The sequence below is a fragment of the Rattus norvegicus genome, chromosome X, assembly GCF_021556685.1.
Source record: "Rattus norvegicus strain SHRSP/BbbUtx chromosome X, alternate assembly SHRSP_T2T, whole genome shotgun sequence".
NCBI lineage: Eukaryota > Metazoa > Chordata > Mammalia > Rodentia > Muridae > Rattus > Rattus norvegicus.
The window spans coordinates 78,859,928-78,879,750 of record NC_141554.1 but is presented as its reverse complement, the minus strand read 5'-3'; positions in this window follow the sequence as shown (position 1 = coordinate 78,879,750).

The following is a 19,823-nucleotide window of genomic DNA, read 5'->3' as shown; positions in this document are numbered from 1 at the left end:
ATGGTTTTTGTAAGAAAAACCTGCTACTTCCCTTTACCTGTCTGCCCAGGAGACCAGATGTCAGGATTTCCAACTTTGCATGTAAGAGCTCACTGTTTATTCTTTCAGAATGATGTGTCTGTTAGTGACATCTTAGCTCCCCTGTAGAAAGCTTTTCTCAAGCCAAAGACTTTTGGTCTTTGGATAAAGACTCTTTTGATCTTTGGTTACAGGGTCTCAGTATATACCCCTGGCTTACCACAAAACAGCAATCCTCTTGTCTCAGCCTTCCAGGTGCAGGGGTTACAAGTGTGTGTCGCCATGCCCAGCATCAAGCCAATCCTTCGAAAAGCCTACCCATTACTTTACCTAGAGGATTCATTTCGGTGTGGTGGTGTCCCTTGACTGACTCTCCCTCTTTCATGCATAAACACATACACCATATATTCTAGTTATGTCTAGTTATATTCTAGTTAAGTCTCTGGGTCCTTCACTTCTCATTTGGAAAGGGGTGGGGCTATATTGCTTGCCAGAAGGCAAGGGGCTGGACCACGTGATTTCCCAAGTTCCTTTCAACTCTCAGAGTTAAACAGTGAGCAAAGCATTGTGAAGCCAAAAAGGCTCTGTTTGTCTAAGGTTACAGGGTGAGTTTGTGAACAGCATTAGAAATCCTTTCCCTTTGGCTAACCCTCTCCCCCACTAAGCTATACCTTTTCTTTTCCTCTTGTTTAGAAAAATGAGAGGTCTGACAGGCATTTTAATGACAAAGTAGATAAGTCACGTTGTAATTGGCTCTAATTACTGCTTCCAGCAGCTGTAACCTCCTTTATCTTTTGCCCAGAGGCACTCCCAGAGCTGTGTGGTTCTCACTGCCTCTGGAACTCATTGCAGAAAATGGAAAAAACATGTTTCCAAGGGACTGATTCTTAGATCCTAGCTTCATGGCTGAAATGAGTGAGAAAATATTGAGGTAAATGTAAACGGGCCTTCCCAAAGCTAGCTTTTAAAGCAAATAATTGGTAACTTCCCATTCCGTTGTTCACAACTGGAAAAAAAAAACAGCTTAAAGCAATTGCATATAAATGGTCCTGTGTGGATAAAGTTTATAGTGAGCTGGAGGCAATGTTTACATTGATATTAACAGCATGTACCTCCTTTGAGGTGTAGGTTCATAGTCCAACCGTGCAACAAACACGAAGCAAACTAAGAGAATGAAGTAGTGATTTTTTTTCTGTAGATGCTTGTCTCGGCATGCCGACAGGAAAGCAGGTAAAAGCCTGTGTTGAGCCTGCTGAATACATCTCAATGAAAACAAAACCAAACTTAGGAAGAGGAGGCGGGAACTGTGCTTTAGATCCACCAGAGGTCTTGTTAGTTCATCCCCCAGCTCCGTGGTTTACAACAATACAGCTGGGAGAGGTTGGGCTTCAAAGGCTTTAGTGAAGAAGTAGGGCTGCCTGCGTATCCTACTGAGCAAAGGAAACAATTTATTCTATTTGTAGATTTTCCACCCTCTTTTCTCACCTCTTGCTCCTGAATGTGCTAAGCTGAAACCAAGAGTGGGTCTCCAGGTTTTACCCTTTCCTTCTCCACACTGTATCCCCCCCCCCCCTCCCAGCAAGAGGCCTCTTAGAATCAAAGCCTGCTGGATGGAAGGGTAGTAGCCCAGCCTCTTCCTTTACAAGCAGGAAAACAAAAGGAGAGAAGGGAACGTGGCACCCGCCACACCTATGTCTTTTTCCCATTGCAGTTCACTTTGAACTGCCTTCCGATGTGTCTACTACATTTAATTCCACGTGGTTCTTTTTTGTCCAGTCTATCAAGACAATATTAGATGCATTTTCAGAGTAATTTTTACTGAACTAACATTTCAAATGAGCACTGCTCTTGGGAAGTGGGAGAGTACATGAACCAGAATGAAGGGGCAGGGGTGTGAACGGCAAACAATACACAGCATGAAGGGGGGGAGACACCAGCATATCCCCTAAGCCTTTAATTTGGCTTCCAGCCCACTAGTCTCAGGATTTAGTTTCAGAGGGATACTTAATTTGTTTAAAAGGTTTTTCTTTCACCATGCTTAGCATGGGCTAAACTGATAGGATCTGCGAGCTTTGTGCATCTCTGTGTTGGGTGCCCAGGATGGAGTCACTCAGCCTTCTTCAGGCCAGGCTAGTTTCTGAAGCAAAGTACCTCAGATATGTTGATGTAGTTACAGGGACAAATACAAGCTCTATGTTAAGAAAAATCTATTTCCCTACAGAGTTGGCTCAGCAGTTAAGAGCACTTGCTCTTATTGAGGACCGGGGTTCCATTCCCAGCACCCATATGGTGTTCACGGTCCTCTGGAACTCTAGTTCCGTGTGATCCAACATTGTCTTCTGATCCCTGTGGGCACATGTGCTGCACATACATTCATGCAGGTGAAACTACATAGTAATTAATCTAATTTTTTTAAGTATCAGGATTTGCAGCACTATTCTTGTGTTATAGACGTGCTGTGATGACCATAAATAGCTTATGTATTTAGAAAGAACTCAACTACAAAACAATTTTAATATGCTACAGTCACCCCCACCCAGTTCTTCCCTCATGTCATGACCCAGACTCTGCTCTCACATAGCAAGCACATCACAAGCATTATGTTCTGTTGCCTTTTGCTTTTCTTTTTTTACAGGTGAGGAAATAGGTTTAGAATAATAGAATTCTATACACAGTGTCATGGTAACTAAGGCAGATTTCGGAGTGCAAGGCTAGCTTTGTGGCTGAGCAAGACAAATATTTCCTGGCACTACCACCTCTGAAAGCTGTTCACAGTCCTTTACCTTTGATCTTTTATCTGAAACAAATTAGATTCTCCCTCCTTTGGGGTGTTTGCAAGGTCTCTTCAGGTTCCCTGCGAGCATACCCAGGGTTTGTGCTGCTTTTCTCCTCCCATTTCCTTCCTTGATCAAAACAGGTATCTAAAAAAGCCAGTAGGAAGAGTAAAACGTTTCCACATGTCACAACTCATTGTTTTGGACATAGAGGTCTTATTACATTGCCCAGGCTAGCCTTGAGCTCTTGGGTTTAAGTTATCTTTCTGCCAATGTTTAATATTTCCTCATGAACTCCATTAGTCACCATTTGAGAAGCCTAAATGGTCAAGTATTCTGAACAAATTGATTATTCATGGTTCTACCTGATAAAGATCACTTTTGTGAGAGACCTGTATTCACTGTAGAGAGTAGGCTGAAGCAGGATAATCATGAATTGAAAGACCAGTTTGGCTACAGAACAAGACTCAATCCCAAAACTGAACGGAGTGGGCTGGAGAAACGACTCAAATGTTAAGAGCTCTCACAGGAGATCTGGGTTTGGTTCCCAGTCCTCATGTTGGGTGGCATACAACTGCCTTTGAACTTTAATTCCAAGTTACACACACACACACACACACACACACACACACTTGTTAAAAAACGAATGATTTAAATTCAGTTACAAGGAATAAATATTCAGCTCAAATTAGTGTCAACAAATAACAGACATTCACAAAAGACCACTGGCTGGGTCTGTAAAACAAAAGAGAGAACCTCAAAATAGATCCACACAAATGCAAATTTTAACTTCAAATAAATGCTGGGCAGCGGTGGCACATACCTTTAATCCCAGCACTTTCTCAGCAAAGGCAGGAAGTTCTCTGAGTTCAAGGCCAGCCTGGTCTACAGAGTGAGTTCCAGGACAGCCAGGGCTACACAGAGACAGCAGTCTCAAACAAACTAAATTAATTAAGAAGACAGCTAGGTGGAGGGCTTCAACTGTCGCAGAGCCAGAGCGGCAGAACACTGGTCTAGCACATGCGGGTTTCCCAGGTTCCATTCCCACAGCCCAAACAAAGACAGTCAGAGTGGCATCTAGAACAGGATACATGCAGAGATTAAGAACAAGGGAGTCAATAAAACTCATGCAGGCAGCAAAGAACAGAACTCAGAATGGCATATAATCACACACACACACACACACACACACACACACAGACACACACACACACACACACACACACAGGCTTCTAAAGAATGGCAGACTGTATGCACAAATAATAGCCCCCACGTAAGCCAGTAGTTGTCTCAGTGTAGCATGTGAAATTAAATGGTGGTGGAGGCAGCAGTGATCTACAGGGCAAGCCTCCTGCACAAATATGTTACTTTACAAGGCAAGAGAGAATTCAGGCTGCGGATGGGACTATGGGTACTAATCAATTGACTGAGACGGAAGTGGGTAGCCTAGCTTGTCTACATGGGTCTAAATAATCATAAAGGCACTTGAAAACAGAGGCAGACAAATGCAGAAGATAATTGCTGACAACCTCTAACCTTTGTCCTGTTTATCACTAGTCTTTCTTTCCTACTCATGTCTGCAAGTATGGTATAGGGACATGGTTAAAATTATAGTGCAACACAATTTCCTTTTGCTTCCCCATTAAGTTATCCTGGGATAATCCAGTGTCATACAATATATTCATGGGTCTCATTTTAAACTTTGCTATTTTTTTAGACAAGGTCATACTATGCTGGTCAGGTCTACAGGAACTCTCTATGTAGTTCAAGCTAGCCTCAAAGATGGCAATCCTCTTGCCTAGCCTCTTTGGTGCAGAGTTCTAGACATAGGCCTCCACACATTGCTTTGTAGTAGCATTTTAATTTTTTTCTTTTGAGACAGGGCCTCACTATGTGGCCATAGCTGGCCTGGGGCTTGCTATGATCCTCCTGCCTCTGCCTCCTAAGTGCTATGATGGAAAGCCTGTGCCAACCTGGTTATTCTATATGGAATCTGGAGACTACACTCAAATCTCCTTTCTTTCAAGGCCAGTATCTTGCTGACTGAGCTATTTACTTAGTCCTTGTCTTCTTTTTCATTATTGTAAGCAATATATAGTACCCACACAATAAGCCAGGGACAGTGGGGCACACTTAGTCCCAGTCCTAGGGAGGTGAAGCCAGGTGGATCCCTGGAGCTCCATGACCAATCAGCCTAACCTAATTGGCAAGTTACAGATTCTCTCTCCTCCCAAAACAAGGCAGCTTCTCCTTGTAACTTCTACCTTAGAAGGACCAGAAGGAATTGGAACAGAATCAACCTCATCTTCAGACATTTGCAAAAATACACCTCACGTTCAGCTATGGCTCTCTGAGTCAGTGAATGAGTGGACAGAGGGGTAAATTGTTGGTTTTGATGGGTCCATGAGCCTCGTACTAGATGATGCAGAAGAGAGTCACTCTAAAACGAAGTTAAACAACGGAGTCAGAGAGTGCTGCAAAGGGATACTAGTACTCTGCTACAAAGAGTTTCCAACTAGGAATGATCAAGGATGCCAGAGGTTGAGAAGGTAATACAGTGGCATTTGTTTTATTTTCCTTTAAGGTTTCTTCTGCTGTTAACACAGTTTGAAACATCTATTTATTCATACGACTCTGGTGGCTCTTATTGTTACTGTCAGGTGACAAAAAATGTGGTGAGATTTTGTTACAATTAAAACAAACAAACAAAAGGTAGACAGACCCACGGAGACAAGCTAGACCACTCTCCTCTATCTTAAAGTCAGCTGATAGCAACCTGGGTTCCATTCACTTCTTTTTTGCCAAGTGTTTTGTCGCCAGGACCCAATGGTGATTACTTTAGTGGAAATACACAACAAAGGGGACCTAGAACCTGTAGAGACCACCTCTGGGTAGCTAGGGATGGCCCCCATTTGAAGGATGAGGTCACCCATTCAGCTTAAATTTTTAACCCAGAAAAATATCCCTGTCAAAAGGAAATGCAGGGACAAAGAGTGGAGCAGGGACTGAAGAAAGGCCATGCAGAGACTGTCCCACCTGGGGATCCATCCCATCTGCAGACAACAAACCCAGACACTATTGCTGATGCCAAAAAGCACTTGCTGACAGGAGCCTGATATGGCTGTTCACTGAAAGACTGTGCCTGAACCTGACCAATCCAGATGCAGATACTCACAGCCAACCACTGGACTGAGCACAGGAACCCCGATGGAAGAGCTAAGGGAAGGGCCGAAGAAGCTGAAGGGGATCACAACCCCATAGGAGGAATATCAACTAACTGGGTAACCAAGAGCTCCCAGGGACTAAACCACCAACCAAAGAGTACACAAGGCTCCAGATACATATGTAACAGAGGATGGCCTTATCTAGCATCAGTGGGAGGGGAGGCCCTTGGTCCTGTGGAGGCTTGATGCCCCAGCACAGGGGGATGCTAGAGGAGTAAAGCAGGGGTGGGTGGATAGGTGGTGGAGCACCCTCTTAGAGGCCAAGGGGAGACAGCAGAAGGGAATGGGATGGGTGGTTGGTGGAGGGGTAACCAGGAAGGGGGATGACATTTGAAATGTAAACAAATAAAATAATAAAAAAAGCAAGGAGTGATGCTCAAGGTTAGTTTCTGACCTCCGTGTGCCCACACACAAGCACACCTTTGGATACACATGAATACAACCCTTAACAAAACGGTGATACTTAACTCTAAAACTAAATAACTAAACAAACAGTGTGATAATTGGTTATAGCGATATACCATAACCTGCAGCTATTTTTCTGCTATTGAAAGTTAATGTGGGGTTTCATGCACAGTGTTTCAATAAGAGTCTTTATGAATCTCTGCATTCTCAGATGTAGATTCACTGGTTAAAAGACATAATCATTTTTAAGCTCTTCCCCCTCTGTCCACAGTATTTGAGCTTGGACTCAGGGTTTCCTGCATGCTAAGTAGATGATGCTCTACCACTGGGTTATATCTGCAGTCCTAAGATAAACTCTTACAAAAGAAAGCATTTCACTGGGGGTTGGGGGGCTGGCTTACAGTCCATTATCATCATGGTGGGGAGCATTGCAGCATGCAGGTAGTCACTCAACCAGTGTATATGTATATGTATATGTATATGTATATGTGTATGTGTATGTGTATGTGTATGTGTATGTGTATGTGTATGTGTATGTGTATGTGTATGTGTATGTGTATGTGTATGTGTATATGTATATGTATATGTATATGTATATGATGTGTGCATATGTGTGCATATGTATTTATATGCATATGTATGAATATATATGAATATATGTATTGTATTCTTTCCAGATATGATTTTGCTTACTTAGTTCTTTATAACCTCATTGATTTCAGGAATTGCATTAGCCTACTTCCTATCATTGTGACAAAATAACTGAGATAAATAACGTGTGGGAAAGAAAGGGTTGAGCTTAACACGGCACCACATACCTGCCATCCTAATGCTTGGGAGATTAGACAGGAGGATCAGGAGTTCGAGATTAGCTTGAGCTATACAACCAAACTCTCTTGAAAAAAGAAGTTCCAAAAAGTGAACACCAAAACATTTTTAATGTTATGGACAAACTTTGCTTCATTTTTCATATTTTATTAATTGCTTTTGAGATTGAAGCTTATTTTTAAAATAAATTACATATCTCCTTTGGTAAATTGTTTCTGTGCTTTGTTTTGGAAACATAGTGACTTTTGTTATAGATGGGCATGAGTCCTGTATTCTATATGTTAAAAGTAACTTTTTTATTTTGTGGTATATGTCTCACCATGTTTCTTTTACCTTTTTATTTTGTTACTTTTTATATTTAGAAGTATCAAGTTTCTTAATATTTTCTTGGTGTTTTTATCCTTTGATGGAGTATTTAGTAAGGTCTGCAATGACCAATATCTTAGTCACTGTTCTTTTGCTATGAAGAGACACCATAACCAAGGCAATTGATAAAAGGAAACATTTAACTGGGGCTGGTTTACAGTTTCAGAGGCTTAGTCCGTTATCATCATGGTGGGGAGCAGGGCAGCATGCATACAGTCACTGGAGCAGTACCTGAGAGCTATATCCTGAACTGTAGGCAGAGAGAGAGCCACTGGTCCTGGCATGGGCTTTAGAAACCTCGAAGCGCTACCCCCAACCTCCAGTGGCAATACTTCCTCCAACAAGGCCACACCTCCTCTTTCAACAACATTATACTTCCTAGTCCTTTTCAAACAGAGTTGCTCCCAGGTTTTTAAGCTTTCAAATATATGAGCCTATGGAGGTCATTCTTATTTAAATCACTGCAACTAGAGAAAAAGTTGAACACACCATAAGGAAAGTACAAGAATTGTGTGTAGCAGCACAGGAAGATGATATTAGTGTTAAGAGGGAGGGTATCTATGGCAATCATGTATGGGGGCAAAGATTGTGTGTACAATTATTTTTACACTCTCAAGTGTATATATCTTTGGTCCATTGAATTCTTTAAAGGTTTATTTATTTGTATGGTATGTATATGGGTGTTTTACTTGCAAAAGGAGCAGGAAGTAGAGGCGAGTCCCTGCTCCACTGATTTTTGTGTATGTTGCTGGGGATCCTGTGAATGGTTTTAGACACAAACACTCCAGAACTGAGTTCTCATCATCCTGTCTATAAGGATGCTACTACTAATCAACGGGAGAAGTTTTTCAAGACATATTGCAGAGACATCTGGATATACACATAAGTAATACGAAATAAGGAAGTTGCTTCTCTACCTCACATTATATATAAAAATATACCCCAAATGATCAATGACCTGAATATAAGATATAAAACCATAAAGTTAGAAGACCTTGGGTTAACTTACAGTGTCTTATATATGATACCAAAAATACAAGCCATAAAGAGAAGAAAAATAAACCAAACTACTTTAAAATTAAAAACTTTGTGCACTATATAACACTGTTAAGGCCAAGTATTATGGCTCCACCTGTAAACCTAACACTTGAGGGATGACATGAAGATTGTCACAAATCTGAGGCTATCTTGGCATTCATAATGAGTTCGAGGACAGCCTGTGCTACATTGTGAGATTTTGTTTCAAGCTTTACCTCCAAAAATGGCACTATGAAGAAAGTGATGGTGTTGGGGACTTAGCGCTGTGACAGAATGCTTGCTGGTAAGTGCAAAGCCTTAAATCTGATAGGGGATGGGAAGAAAAGGAAGAGAATGGGGCTGGAGAGATGGCTCGGTGGTTAAGAGCACTGACTGCTCTTCCAGAGGCCCTGAGTTCAAATCTCAGCAACCACATGGTGGTTTGCAAACATCTGTAATGGGATCTGATATGTGTCAGAAAACAGCTACAGTGTACTCACATTCATAGAATAAATAGATAATTCTTTAAGAAAAAGGAAGAGGGGGTTGGGGATTTAGCTCAGTGGTAGAGTGCTTGCCTAGCAAGCGCAAGGCCCTGGGTTCGGTCCCCAGCTCCGAAAAAAAGAAAAAGGAAAAAAAAAGGAAGAGAATGATAGGAAAGAGAGGAAGGGAAAGGAAGAAAGGGAGACAGAATGGGAGGGAGAGAAGAAGGGAGAGAGAAACTGAATGGGAGAAAACTTTTACAAATTATATCGCTAATACTGGATTTACATGAGTAGGAGACAGATTTACACCTATTACTCTGGAGTTTGAGGCCAGAGAATTGTGAGCTCAAGGCCAGGCCAGGCTACACAATGAGACCTTGTCTCGAAACCAAGACCATATAAATAACAAAAGACAAACCCACTTAAAAATGCACAAAAAGCTGAGTGAGGTTGGCACACACTTACAATTTAAGCATCAGAGGCATAGGTAGGAGGGTCACAAATTTGAGCCCAACATGAACTACATAGTGGAACCTTGTCTTTGAAAACCAGATAAAAACCAGTAACATTTCTATATACTATTAGCAATCTAGAAAAAGACCTCAGAAGACATTTCTACAAGTAACAGCAATGCAATGGACTTGAGTGGGATCATATTTAAATCACTGATGAAAAATGAGGAAAATACCAATAAGTGTACATATATCACATGCCCATGGATTGGAAGAATATGTTGAACTGTCCCAATTACTCAAAGAGATCTATATATGCAATACAACCCCTACCAAAATTCCACGTCTACTTTTTTTGTTCTTGAGCTATGGTCTCACTGTGTAGTCCTGCCCGCCCTGGAACTTACTATGTATGTAGACTAGGCTGGCCACAAACTCACAGAGATTGTCCTGCTTCTGCCTCCCAAGTGTTAGGACAAAATGCCTTTTTTTTTAAGAGTAAAAGAAATTCTCAGATGTGTATGGAACCACAAAAGAATTTAAATGACAGGGATAGATTGGTGGTAGTTAGGTAGGTATTATAGATGGATAGATAGGTAGATAATAGATAGATAGATAGATAGAGATAAGGTAGAGATAGATAGATAGATAGATAGATAGATAGATAGAGATAAGGTAGAGATAGATAGATAGATAGATAGATAGATAGATAGATAGATAGATCGATCGATCTACTAGGGATGGAACCCAGTGCCTTGCTCATGCTAGGCAAGTGCTGTACCACTGAACTATATCTCTAGTCCTTGAAGCCAAAGCAATTTTGACAAAAAGAACAAAGTTGGAGACATAACACTCCTTGATTTCAAGATCTATTATAAGGCGATTGTAATGGAAACAGCATGGTACTGGCATAAAAAGACACACTGACCACTGGAACAGGACTTGAAAGGTCAGGCATAAATTCATGGATTGATGGTTAATTTGTTTTCAAAAACCTCACCAAGAAAACATGTTGGAGAAAGGCTAATTCCTTCAATAAATGGTGTTGGAGAAACTGCATATGCACATACAAAAGAATGAAATCTGATCTTTTGTTCACACTATCTGCAAAAATCAACTCAAAGTGTACTAAAAAATTAAATATATGACTTGAAACTGTAAAATTACTACAGGAAAACATAGAAGAAATATTTCACATTGAACTGGGTAAGGGTTCTTTGGTTATGATCCAGAAAGCACATGTTCCAAAGGGAAAAGAGGAGAAATGGGGAGGACTGTTATCCCAGCAGTTGGATCAGGTATGTCATGGTGAAGTTTGTCCCCTTCAAAATTAAAAATTCAATAGGAGTTTACGATCATCCTCAAATATAGTTAGTTCAAGGCCAATTTGGGCTGCTTGAGACTTCATTTTGAAAAAAGAATGAAAGAAAGGAAAAGAAAGTGGGGAGCAATGAAAGAAGGACAGGAGAAACAAAAAGAAAGAAAGAATAGTACCATATGGAGTAAGAGAAAACATTTGCAAACACTTTTTATGCTAAAAGGTTAATATGCAAAACATGTAAGGAACGCAAACAGCCCAATAGGAGTAAAATAAACAATTCAATTAGAACACGAGCAAAGTGGGAGAGGGAATAGCTCAGTGATAAAATGATTGGCTATTATAGCACAAGGCTTTGGGCTCCATTTCTGGCACTGCTAAACAAAAAGAAGCAAAACAAAGGGGGAAAGGGTTGACCAGATGGACAGGTATATTTCAGAAGACCACATGCCAGAAGGTATAAGAAAATGCTGAGCTGAGCATCCCTAATTGTCAGGGAATGCAAATACTAACCTGAAAACCACAGTGTATCTGGCGACAGTACAATGGCTATGAAAAAGAGTAAGTCTCCCTTAGGCCCCTGGACTCTATACCAGTACAAGTGAGGTGGGTTGGGTGAGATGACTTAGATATCGGTGCAAGCATAAAAACTAAGTTTGTATCTCTAGCACCCACATTAAAAAAAAAAAACTAATAGGCTGCCCCACTAGTAATCCCAACACACTGGAGAGACAGAGATAGGGGCTCTTTTGCCAGTCACCCTAGCCTAACTGGTGAGTAGAGGTTTTGAGAGAGACACTGTCTCAAAAAAAAAAAAATAAGATGGAGAGTGTCTGAGGAAGCCATCCAAAGTCAACCTCTGGCTTCCAGATGTGTGTGCACGCACTCATAAGAACATGCACATACACCAGACTAAATGCTGGTGAGGATGTGAAGAAAACTAATCATTGCACATGGTACACTACTGGTGGGAATGCACATTAGCATAGCTATTAGAGAAAGCAGTGTGCTGAACCCTTAAAATAGAGACAGAGGTGGTGGCACACACCTTTAATTCTAGCACTCGGTAAACAGAGGCAGGCAGATCTCTGTGAGCTTGAGACCAGCTTGGTCTACATATTGAGTTTCAGGCCAGCCAGGACTACACAGTGAGACTCTGTATCAAAATAATAACAGCAACAATTAAAATGGAATTACTGGCTGTGTGTGGTGTGCCACAACTGTAATACCAGCATATAGGAAATTACAGTGGGAAGAATATGAATTTGAGACCAGCCTAGGCTATCTGTCAAGGCCGTTTCTTAAACACACAGACAGAGAGACACAGGCAAACACAAAGACACACACACACACACACACACACACACACACACAGAGAGAGAGAGAGAGAGAGAGAGAGAGAGAGAGAGAGAGAGAGAGAGTCAGAAATCTCAGTATCAGAAATCTATCCAACCAAGAGAAACCAAAGGACGTAAGATTAATAGACACTCACACTTCTGAGTTCACTCTAGCACTAGCAGCAATAGCCAAGATACAGATTCACTCTCAGAGCACTGTAAAGGCTGACTGCATAAAGACAGCATAGTATAAACTCATTAGAACATTAGTGTCTACTTGCTAAGCGTCCCCTTTTGGTCTTCCTGCCTCCATCTCCGTCCACGCTCATACCACCTCACCTGGATTTATGTGACAAGCATTCACTTTTCAGGCAATTGTTTTACTACCTGATCCATATTCCCAACCTCAAGAATATTAATTACATGCAGGTAAACATGGATGCACATAAAATAAATTAATAGACCTAAAAACAATCAAAATAACATTATATGATATGTCTCACTACAAAACAAGTGTGATAATTAATATGTTAATTAGCCTTAGTCAATCATTGGGCAATGTACTTGAATATCAAATTATCATTATATTCTATAAATATATGCAATTATAATTTGTCAATTAAAACTAGTACTAATTAAAAATATCTTAACAAGGTACTAGTTCACACCTAACTAGTATGACTGTGAGAATGATGGAAAGCAAGTGGTGGTTAGGCCATAAAGATTTTAGAAGCCAGTAGGGTGTGCTGGGATAAGCCTGTAATCCTAGCACTCAAGGTTGAGGCACAAGGACTGTGAGTTCAAGGCCAGCCTGGGCTATATAGTGAGATCTTGTTTTAAAAAAATCTAAGGGGTGAAAGAAAATAAAAGAAAGAACTGGAAGTCTTGTGTATTGTAGGTGTAAATGCAAAATGGAGGAGTCTTTCAAACAAAGCTGTTCTCCATGACACTGACCGTGACGAGATATATACCCAAGAGAATGAAACCATCCACACACACTTGTATATAGATATTTATAGCAGCATTATTTGCCATATGCAAAAGGTAGAAACTAACCTAAATCCCTAGCAACCTGTAGAATGTGGTGCATTCTTAGAAAGGAATACTGTTCAACCATAAAAAGGAATGCAGTGGTGGTATGTGCTACAAAAATGGATGTATATTCAGAACATTGTGCTACAGAGAAGCAGCCAGTCATGAAAGATTACATATTGTAAAATTCAATTTATATGAAATATGAAGAATGAAAAAATCCATAGAGACAGAAAGTAGATTAGGGGTTACCAGGGGCTGGCTTGAAGAAGTGGGTAATGAGATATTGCTTAATGGTTTCAGAGGTTTTGCTTGGGCTGATGAATAGCTCTGGAAGTATCATGGTGCCAGTTGCACAATACTGAAAGTATAATTAATGTTATAGTGTATATATTTTAAAATGGTGAAAATGGCAGATTTTGCTATGTATATTTTATCACAATAAAATTACTTTTTAATTAAAGAAAAAAAAACCCAAATTAACACACACACACACACACACACACACACACAAACACACACACACACACACACACACACACACACACACACACACACACTAATGATTGATGGGAAACTACCCTTGGATGACTTTTGTCTTTTGTGAAACGTGAGGGAGGCTCATCCTCAGAGACCAGAGTTCTGGTCCAGAACAGGCTGCAGCTGAGCTCAAGACAAATGGTGCTGAACTAATGCTGTGTTCACGCCCCATTCTCTTGATAAGAATCACTTGGGGACTTGTTAACCATCCAGATCACTGATTCTCAAAGTACTGTCCAAGGAGTCCTGGGGGTCAGTGAGGCCCTGCTCTTTCCAGTCACATAGCTCTGAAACTGGCTGGATTGTTCCTCTACATTTCATCCCAAAGAACAGATAATAAGAGATTGAATTCAGGGGCAGATAGGAATGTCTATTCAATTCTGCCACTGTAATTTTTCAGTTTAAAAAAATGATGGAAGCTACCGTCTCTGTGAAGTTTTGTAATGCTATGAGTTTTGGTTAAAGTGGAAACTGTTTGCTACTGAGACCACTGCAGAACTGAGATTTGGCAAGAGGAAAGGGTGCATGTCCATGGGTGTCTCAGGTTCTACAGCTCATACAGTTCAGTCACACAAGGAACATTCCATCAAATGTCCAATGAGAAAAGATTTTTTTTTAAATTAATGACTTCTTTGACAATTTCACATAGACACAATGCATTCTGGTTCCTCTCACCTCCTGCCCTCTTTTATCTCTCTCCCACCCGTCAAACCCCCTTTCTCTCCAATGGTCATGCCTTTCTGTTCTGTTTTGTGGCCCATGGGGTCTAACCTGGGCCATCTAAAGCAATCACCAAAATGTTAAAAAACATTAAACATTAAAACATCTGTTGTGGGTCCAAGGAGGCAACTGGCCCAGGGGGTTAAGGTGAATGCTCAGCAAACCGAAGGACTTGGCTTCCGTCTCTAGAAGTCTTGTAAAAGGCTCATCTTGGTGGTGTGCATTTGTAATCTGGTATTCTGTGCTGAGATGGGAGGCAGAGATAGAATTAGCTGGGAGCTAGCTAGCCTGGAGCACACAGTGCAATAGAAACAAGAAAGACTCTGCCTCAAAACAAGATAGAAAGAGAGAAATGACTCCTGAAAAGTAGCCCTATGCCACCCATGTGCCTTTCCCAAAATGTGTGTGTGTGTGTGTGTGTGTGTATGATATATGTGTGTAGGTATGTATGTTTTATTATACATGTTAATACACACACACACACACACACACACACACATCCTGATAAAAGAAAAGACAGATACCAAAGAATGAAAAATGTAGAATACCATCACCCCCAATTGAACTGTTGAGAATATACTCATTTTATTAAATGTTACTTATATTACTGAGTATCATTTTAGTATTTCATGGAAATTACAGGCATGTACCACCACTCACAGTTTTCCAAGTAATTTTTGAGTGTGTAAGGGTTTCTGAGAATGAAAACTTAAGAACTATTGACAGAGAAAACCAACAACCATTTCAGTTGCAAATTGTAATTTAGATGGCTTCTCCGCCTTTTGGCTAAAAGCAAATGTAAACATTTTGATTTAGGATGCCTTTCTTGGGGCCCTGGACTGTTTTGAGACAATCATACCAGGTACTTACAGAGGATACTTGGTACAAATTGAGTTAATGTAAAGGTGTTCAAATGCTAGGAGTGTTTATGGTCACCAGGTGGAACTGAAACTAGAGGAACCAGGACTGTCAGGAAGCAAATAGCTGGTCTCTGGGCGCTATTGTGTGCGTAGTGAGTGTTTGATGAGCAGATCCTCATAGTTGTGTCTGTCAGTGCTGGAAACCCAAGAACACAAACAGAAAGTAGGTACTGTAAACAACCTGGGGCTCAGAGGGGGCTTTTAAAGTCACCTTGGACTATATACATGTGGCTGGCATTCGTGTTGTCCACTGAGAGGCCTTGGCCTGGGCTATGTGGGGGAAGAGTTCAGGCACCTCTGGGATCTGAACATAATAGCCAAAGTGGGGGAGGGGGGAGCTGAGGAAACCTATAGGATATAGTTTGAAGAGAGACCTGGGGGACATGGTGGGCTTTAGGCTGGTGGGACAGGGCAACTGAAGGACACGATGCGTCCTTGCAGATCAGCCCTACTGCTTTCTTCTCTGAGTCATGCTCCTGTCCCCTCCCTCTATGATGCACTGGACTCCTAGTATCTTCTTAGTGGTGGGTGTTCAGCTCCTCCTGTCTGCTTCCCCTTTTCCTGTTTCCCTGGTCCTCCTTGATGGATCTGAGCTTATGAAGCACTGGGGAAGATTTAGTAGCTCCAGCTGTTTAGGAGAGGAGGAAAGCAGTCCTCAAGAGCCAACCTTTTGAGGAAGAAGGCTGGGGTTGCCCTCCAGACTACTTGGACTGAGCCTGGGTGACCCCTGGCCCAACTGCAAGTCCTGAGCCTGGGGTGTTTCTCTCTATGCTCCTGGGGAATTGGTGTGTGCACTGCAGAGACTTGGAGGTAAGAGCAATTCAGGTCGTGTGGTGTGTGTGTGTGTGTGTGTGTGTGTGTGTGTGTGTGTGTGTGTTCTCTGACTGAGTTCCTTTGGGAAGCCCCTGCCATGTGGCTCCACCCAATTAGACAAGATGGATGGGATTGTCAGGGAATGCAAATACTAACCTGGCATAGTGCTTTGGTACCTTGTTGGGTTTTGAGCATTAACAATCCTCATGGCTTGAATGCCTCTACTAACATTTCTGTTAAAATTTAATCTCACTTTGAGGTGTTAAGAAGTTATAAAGACTCACTAGCTAGTTGGTGTATACTTGTCATTTCCAGCAATCTGGGGATTGAGGCAGACAGATTTAGAGTTTGAGGTCATCCTGGGCTATAGAGCCAGGGTCTTTCAAACTAACAAATGAAAGTTGGAAACTTGATCTGACTGTGGTATCTGGCAGTGGTGGGGTAGAGTGAGGTGGGAGTATGGTGGTGGCAGTGGTGTCATGGAGGTGATTAAGGCTAAGGAGATATTAAGGGCAAAGCACTAATGCCATATGAAGACGACTTCTGTCTTGTCCTGTGATGCTCTGTGCCTACAGTTCCTGCCAGTGAGGAGGACTTCCAGACACAGCTATTTGACTATGAATTCCTTAACCTTCAGAACCCTGGGTCAAGTAAATATTTATTCTTTATAAACTTGTTTCTGCTCCAGTTATTGTAATTGAAAATAGAGCAAGAGGAGACAGAGAGATGGCTTAGCAGTTAAGAGCAATGGCTGCTTGTCTTTGCTACTTTGTGTTTTTTTTCCCACCCTTTATCTCCCTGGTTTTGCCCTCATCACTAGATAGGAGAGAGAGAAGGATCGAGGGGGGGGGGGAAGGGAGAGAGATCCCTGAATCTAATTGCATTCCTTTTATTTCTTCTTTGGTTCTTTTTTTTTTTTTTCGGAGCTGGGGACAGAACCCAGGGCCTTGCGCTTCCTAGGCAAGCGCTCTACCACTGAGCTAAGAGGACTACAAACTAACTGCAACCAACCACCAGACTGCCTCTCTCGGCCCTTGCATTTATATACCCTCTGAAAAGTTCCCAGAATTCCAAACATCAAACACTTGCAGAAACTCTCTGCAGCTAGCAAAACCATGCCTCTGTTAGAGCACCAGGCAAATCACAGTCAGCTGTTGAGGACAATCCAAAGCAGTCCCATATTCCACACCTGGGATTAAAACAAAAACTCACTAATAATATTTCTGTTTTTTAAAGAAACCAAAGTACTGCAATTGTTACTATAGCTGCTCTTCCAGAGGACCTGGCTTTGATTCCCAGATCCCCACATGGTGTCTCACAACCATTTGTAACTCCAGCTCCAGGAGATCTGACACCCTCTTCAGAGCTCCTTGGCTGTCAGGTACACACATACATGCAGGCAAAGCATCCATATGAAAAAAATTAAAAACTAATAATTAAAAGTTGAGAGAAAAAAATCAGAGCAAGACATTAAGGACAGTGTCATTAGGGGACAATGAAACAAGTGGAGCATTGCTACCAGGACTGGCCTTGTCTTCCATGCCTTGTAACTTCTTGTCAAACTTGAAGTTCTCCTTCAGAGGATCAGAGATAAGTAAGGCCCATGTCTTTGGTGGTAAGCAAGCAATCATCTAAAGATGTTGTTAGCATTTTCATGCAGCATTATAGTGGCCACAGTTCTTATGCTAGATGCTTTCGGGCTGTAAAAACTCTTAAGATGGCCCGCTCTAAATCTTGAAGGATGCTTCTAGGATCAAATATATGTATGGGTTCACATATTATTTGGGGGAGTTCAGGCCCTGGTGGTCTCCTTCGGATCATTATAAACCTCATGAACCCCAGGTTGGGGATCTCTGACCATCACTGTTTTCCTTAGCACATAAAGCAATTAGGCAGCACTTTTAGGTCTTGTGTATTCTTTCTAGGATCACTGTTGGTGTCCAGGAGAATTCTGGAAGACTTGCAGAATATATAGGTGGTAAGTTAATAGCCACATCCCACCATTTATCTAGTATATACCTTGTTTATACTACATGACACAATATTCTTGTCAAGTGGTTGTCTAGACTCTGCTTAAACACTTATAGTGACAGGGAACTAATTTTCTTTCTGTTGACACACCGAAGTTTGTCTTAGTCCTATTCAGGTATACTTACAACTTGACATATTACTCTAGATTATTCTGGTATAGAATACCTAAGTACTTCCTCATCCAGTATCTGTACCATTTGTATGCATATATACAGAGACCTGTATACATGATAAAAGAAATATGTATGGCTCTGCCTGTTTACCCAATTATTCATTCATTCTTTCAACTAATTAGCATTTACTCGAGACTTCCCAAGTGCCTGTCTTGCTCCAGAAATAGTCCAACCATGGGGAAGGGATGCAAAGATGACTTTGTACATAGGTTCATCCAAGGCCAGAGCTGCAGAGTTTACTTTTCTAGAATTCTCTTTAGGTTGGTGCGACATAACCCACTGTTTTAGCACTTTGGTAATACGCTATCAGTCTGCTGTTGATGACTAGCTCATGCATCTGACATCTCATTTCCAGAATTTACCCCTAATTTTAAAAATGAGAGTAGTTGGGATTACTAATCTATGGCCACGTGTGGCACTGATTGCTACCCTGAGTTCATCAGCAAGAGCAAGCCCCTGCTGTGGCATTCTTCTAGTCTTGTCTCCTTTATTTCTTTCTATCCAGAGGGAAGAAGGCATTTAGGGTCTTTCCCTGCCTCACTGCTATGGCATTTTTCTTGCACATCCTGCTGTGTAATAATGGTGCTTGTGGTCTTTCCAAGCCAGAGCTAACGGGCCCATTTAAGTAACGGTAGACTTGCTTGCAGAGAGATGTCATTTTCTTATTGGCTACAGAAGATTTCATGCTATTTCATAAGGTACCAAAAGTTCTAGGTAACCAAACACCAATAGATAGCTTAGGTAAGATTTTGGTTTTAAAATCAAGATGTAGGGCCAAGTGAGATAACTCAGTGGTAAAGGTACTTGCTGTCTAACCTGATGATTTTAGTTCAATTCCCAGACCCCACATGGAAGTTAGAGAATTGACTCTTGCAAATTGTCCTCTGACTTCCACATATAGTACATGCATACCTGCAGACAGATAGACACACATGCATGCATGCATGCATGCATGCAAGCACTAAATTTAAAAAGTAATGAAAGTGAATTTAAAAATAAAATCAAGGTGCAGCCAGCTATGATGGTGCATGCCTATAAACTCAGCATTTGTTAAGTAGAGAAACGAGGGTCCAATGTTCAAATCAAATTCAAGGCAAGCCTGGGTTATATAAAGACATGTCTCAAGAAAACCAAACCAAATTTAACCTAACAACCAAAACCAGTAACAAAAATCACAATTATGAAGGTGTGAAACTGAGTGTGGTATTTCATATCTGTAGTCTTAATGCTCAGGAGGCTGAAGTAGGAAGATGATTTGATCAAAGGTGTCTGAAGACAACATAGCAAAGCCCTGTCTCGAAAATAAAACTAAAAATAACAAAACAAACAAACAAACAAACAAATCTATCAAGGTCTGATGCTCACTGCTG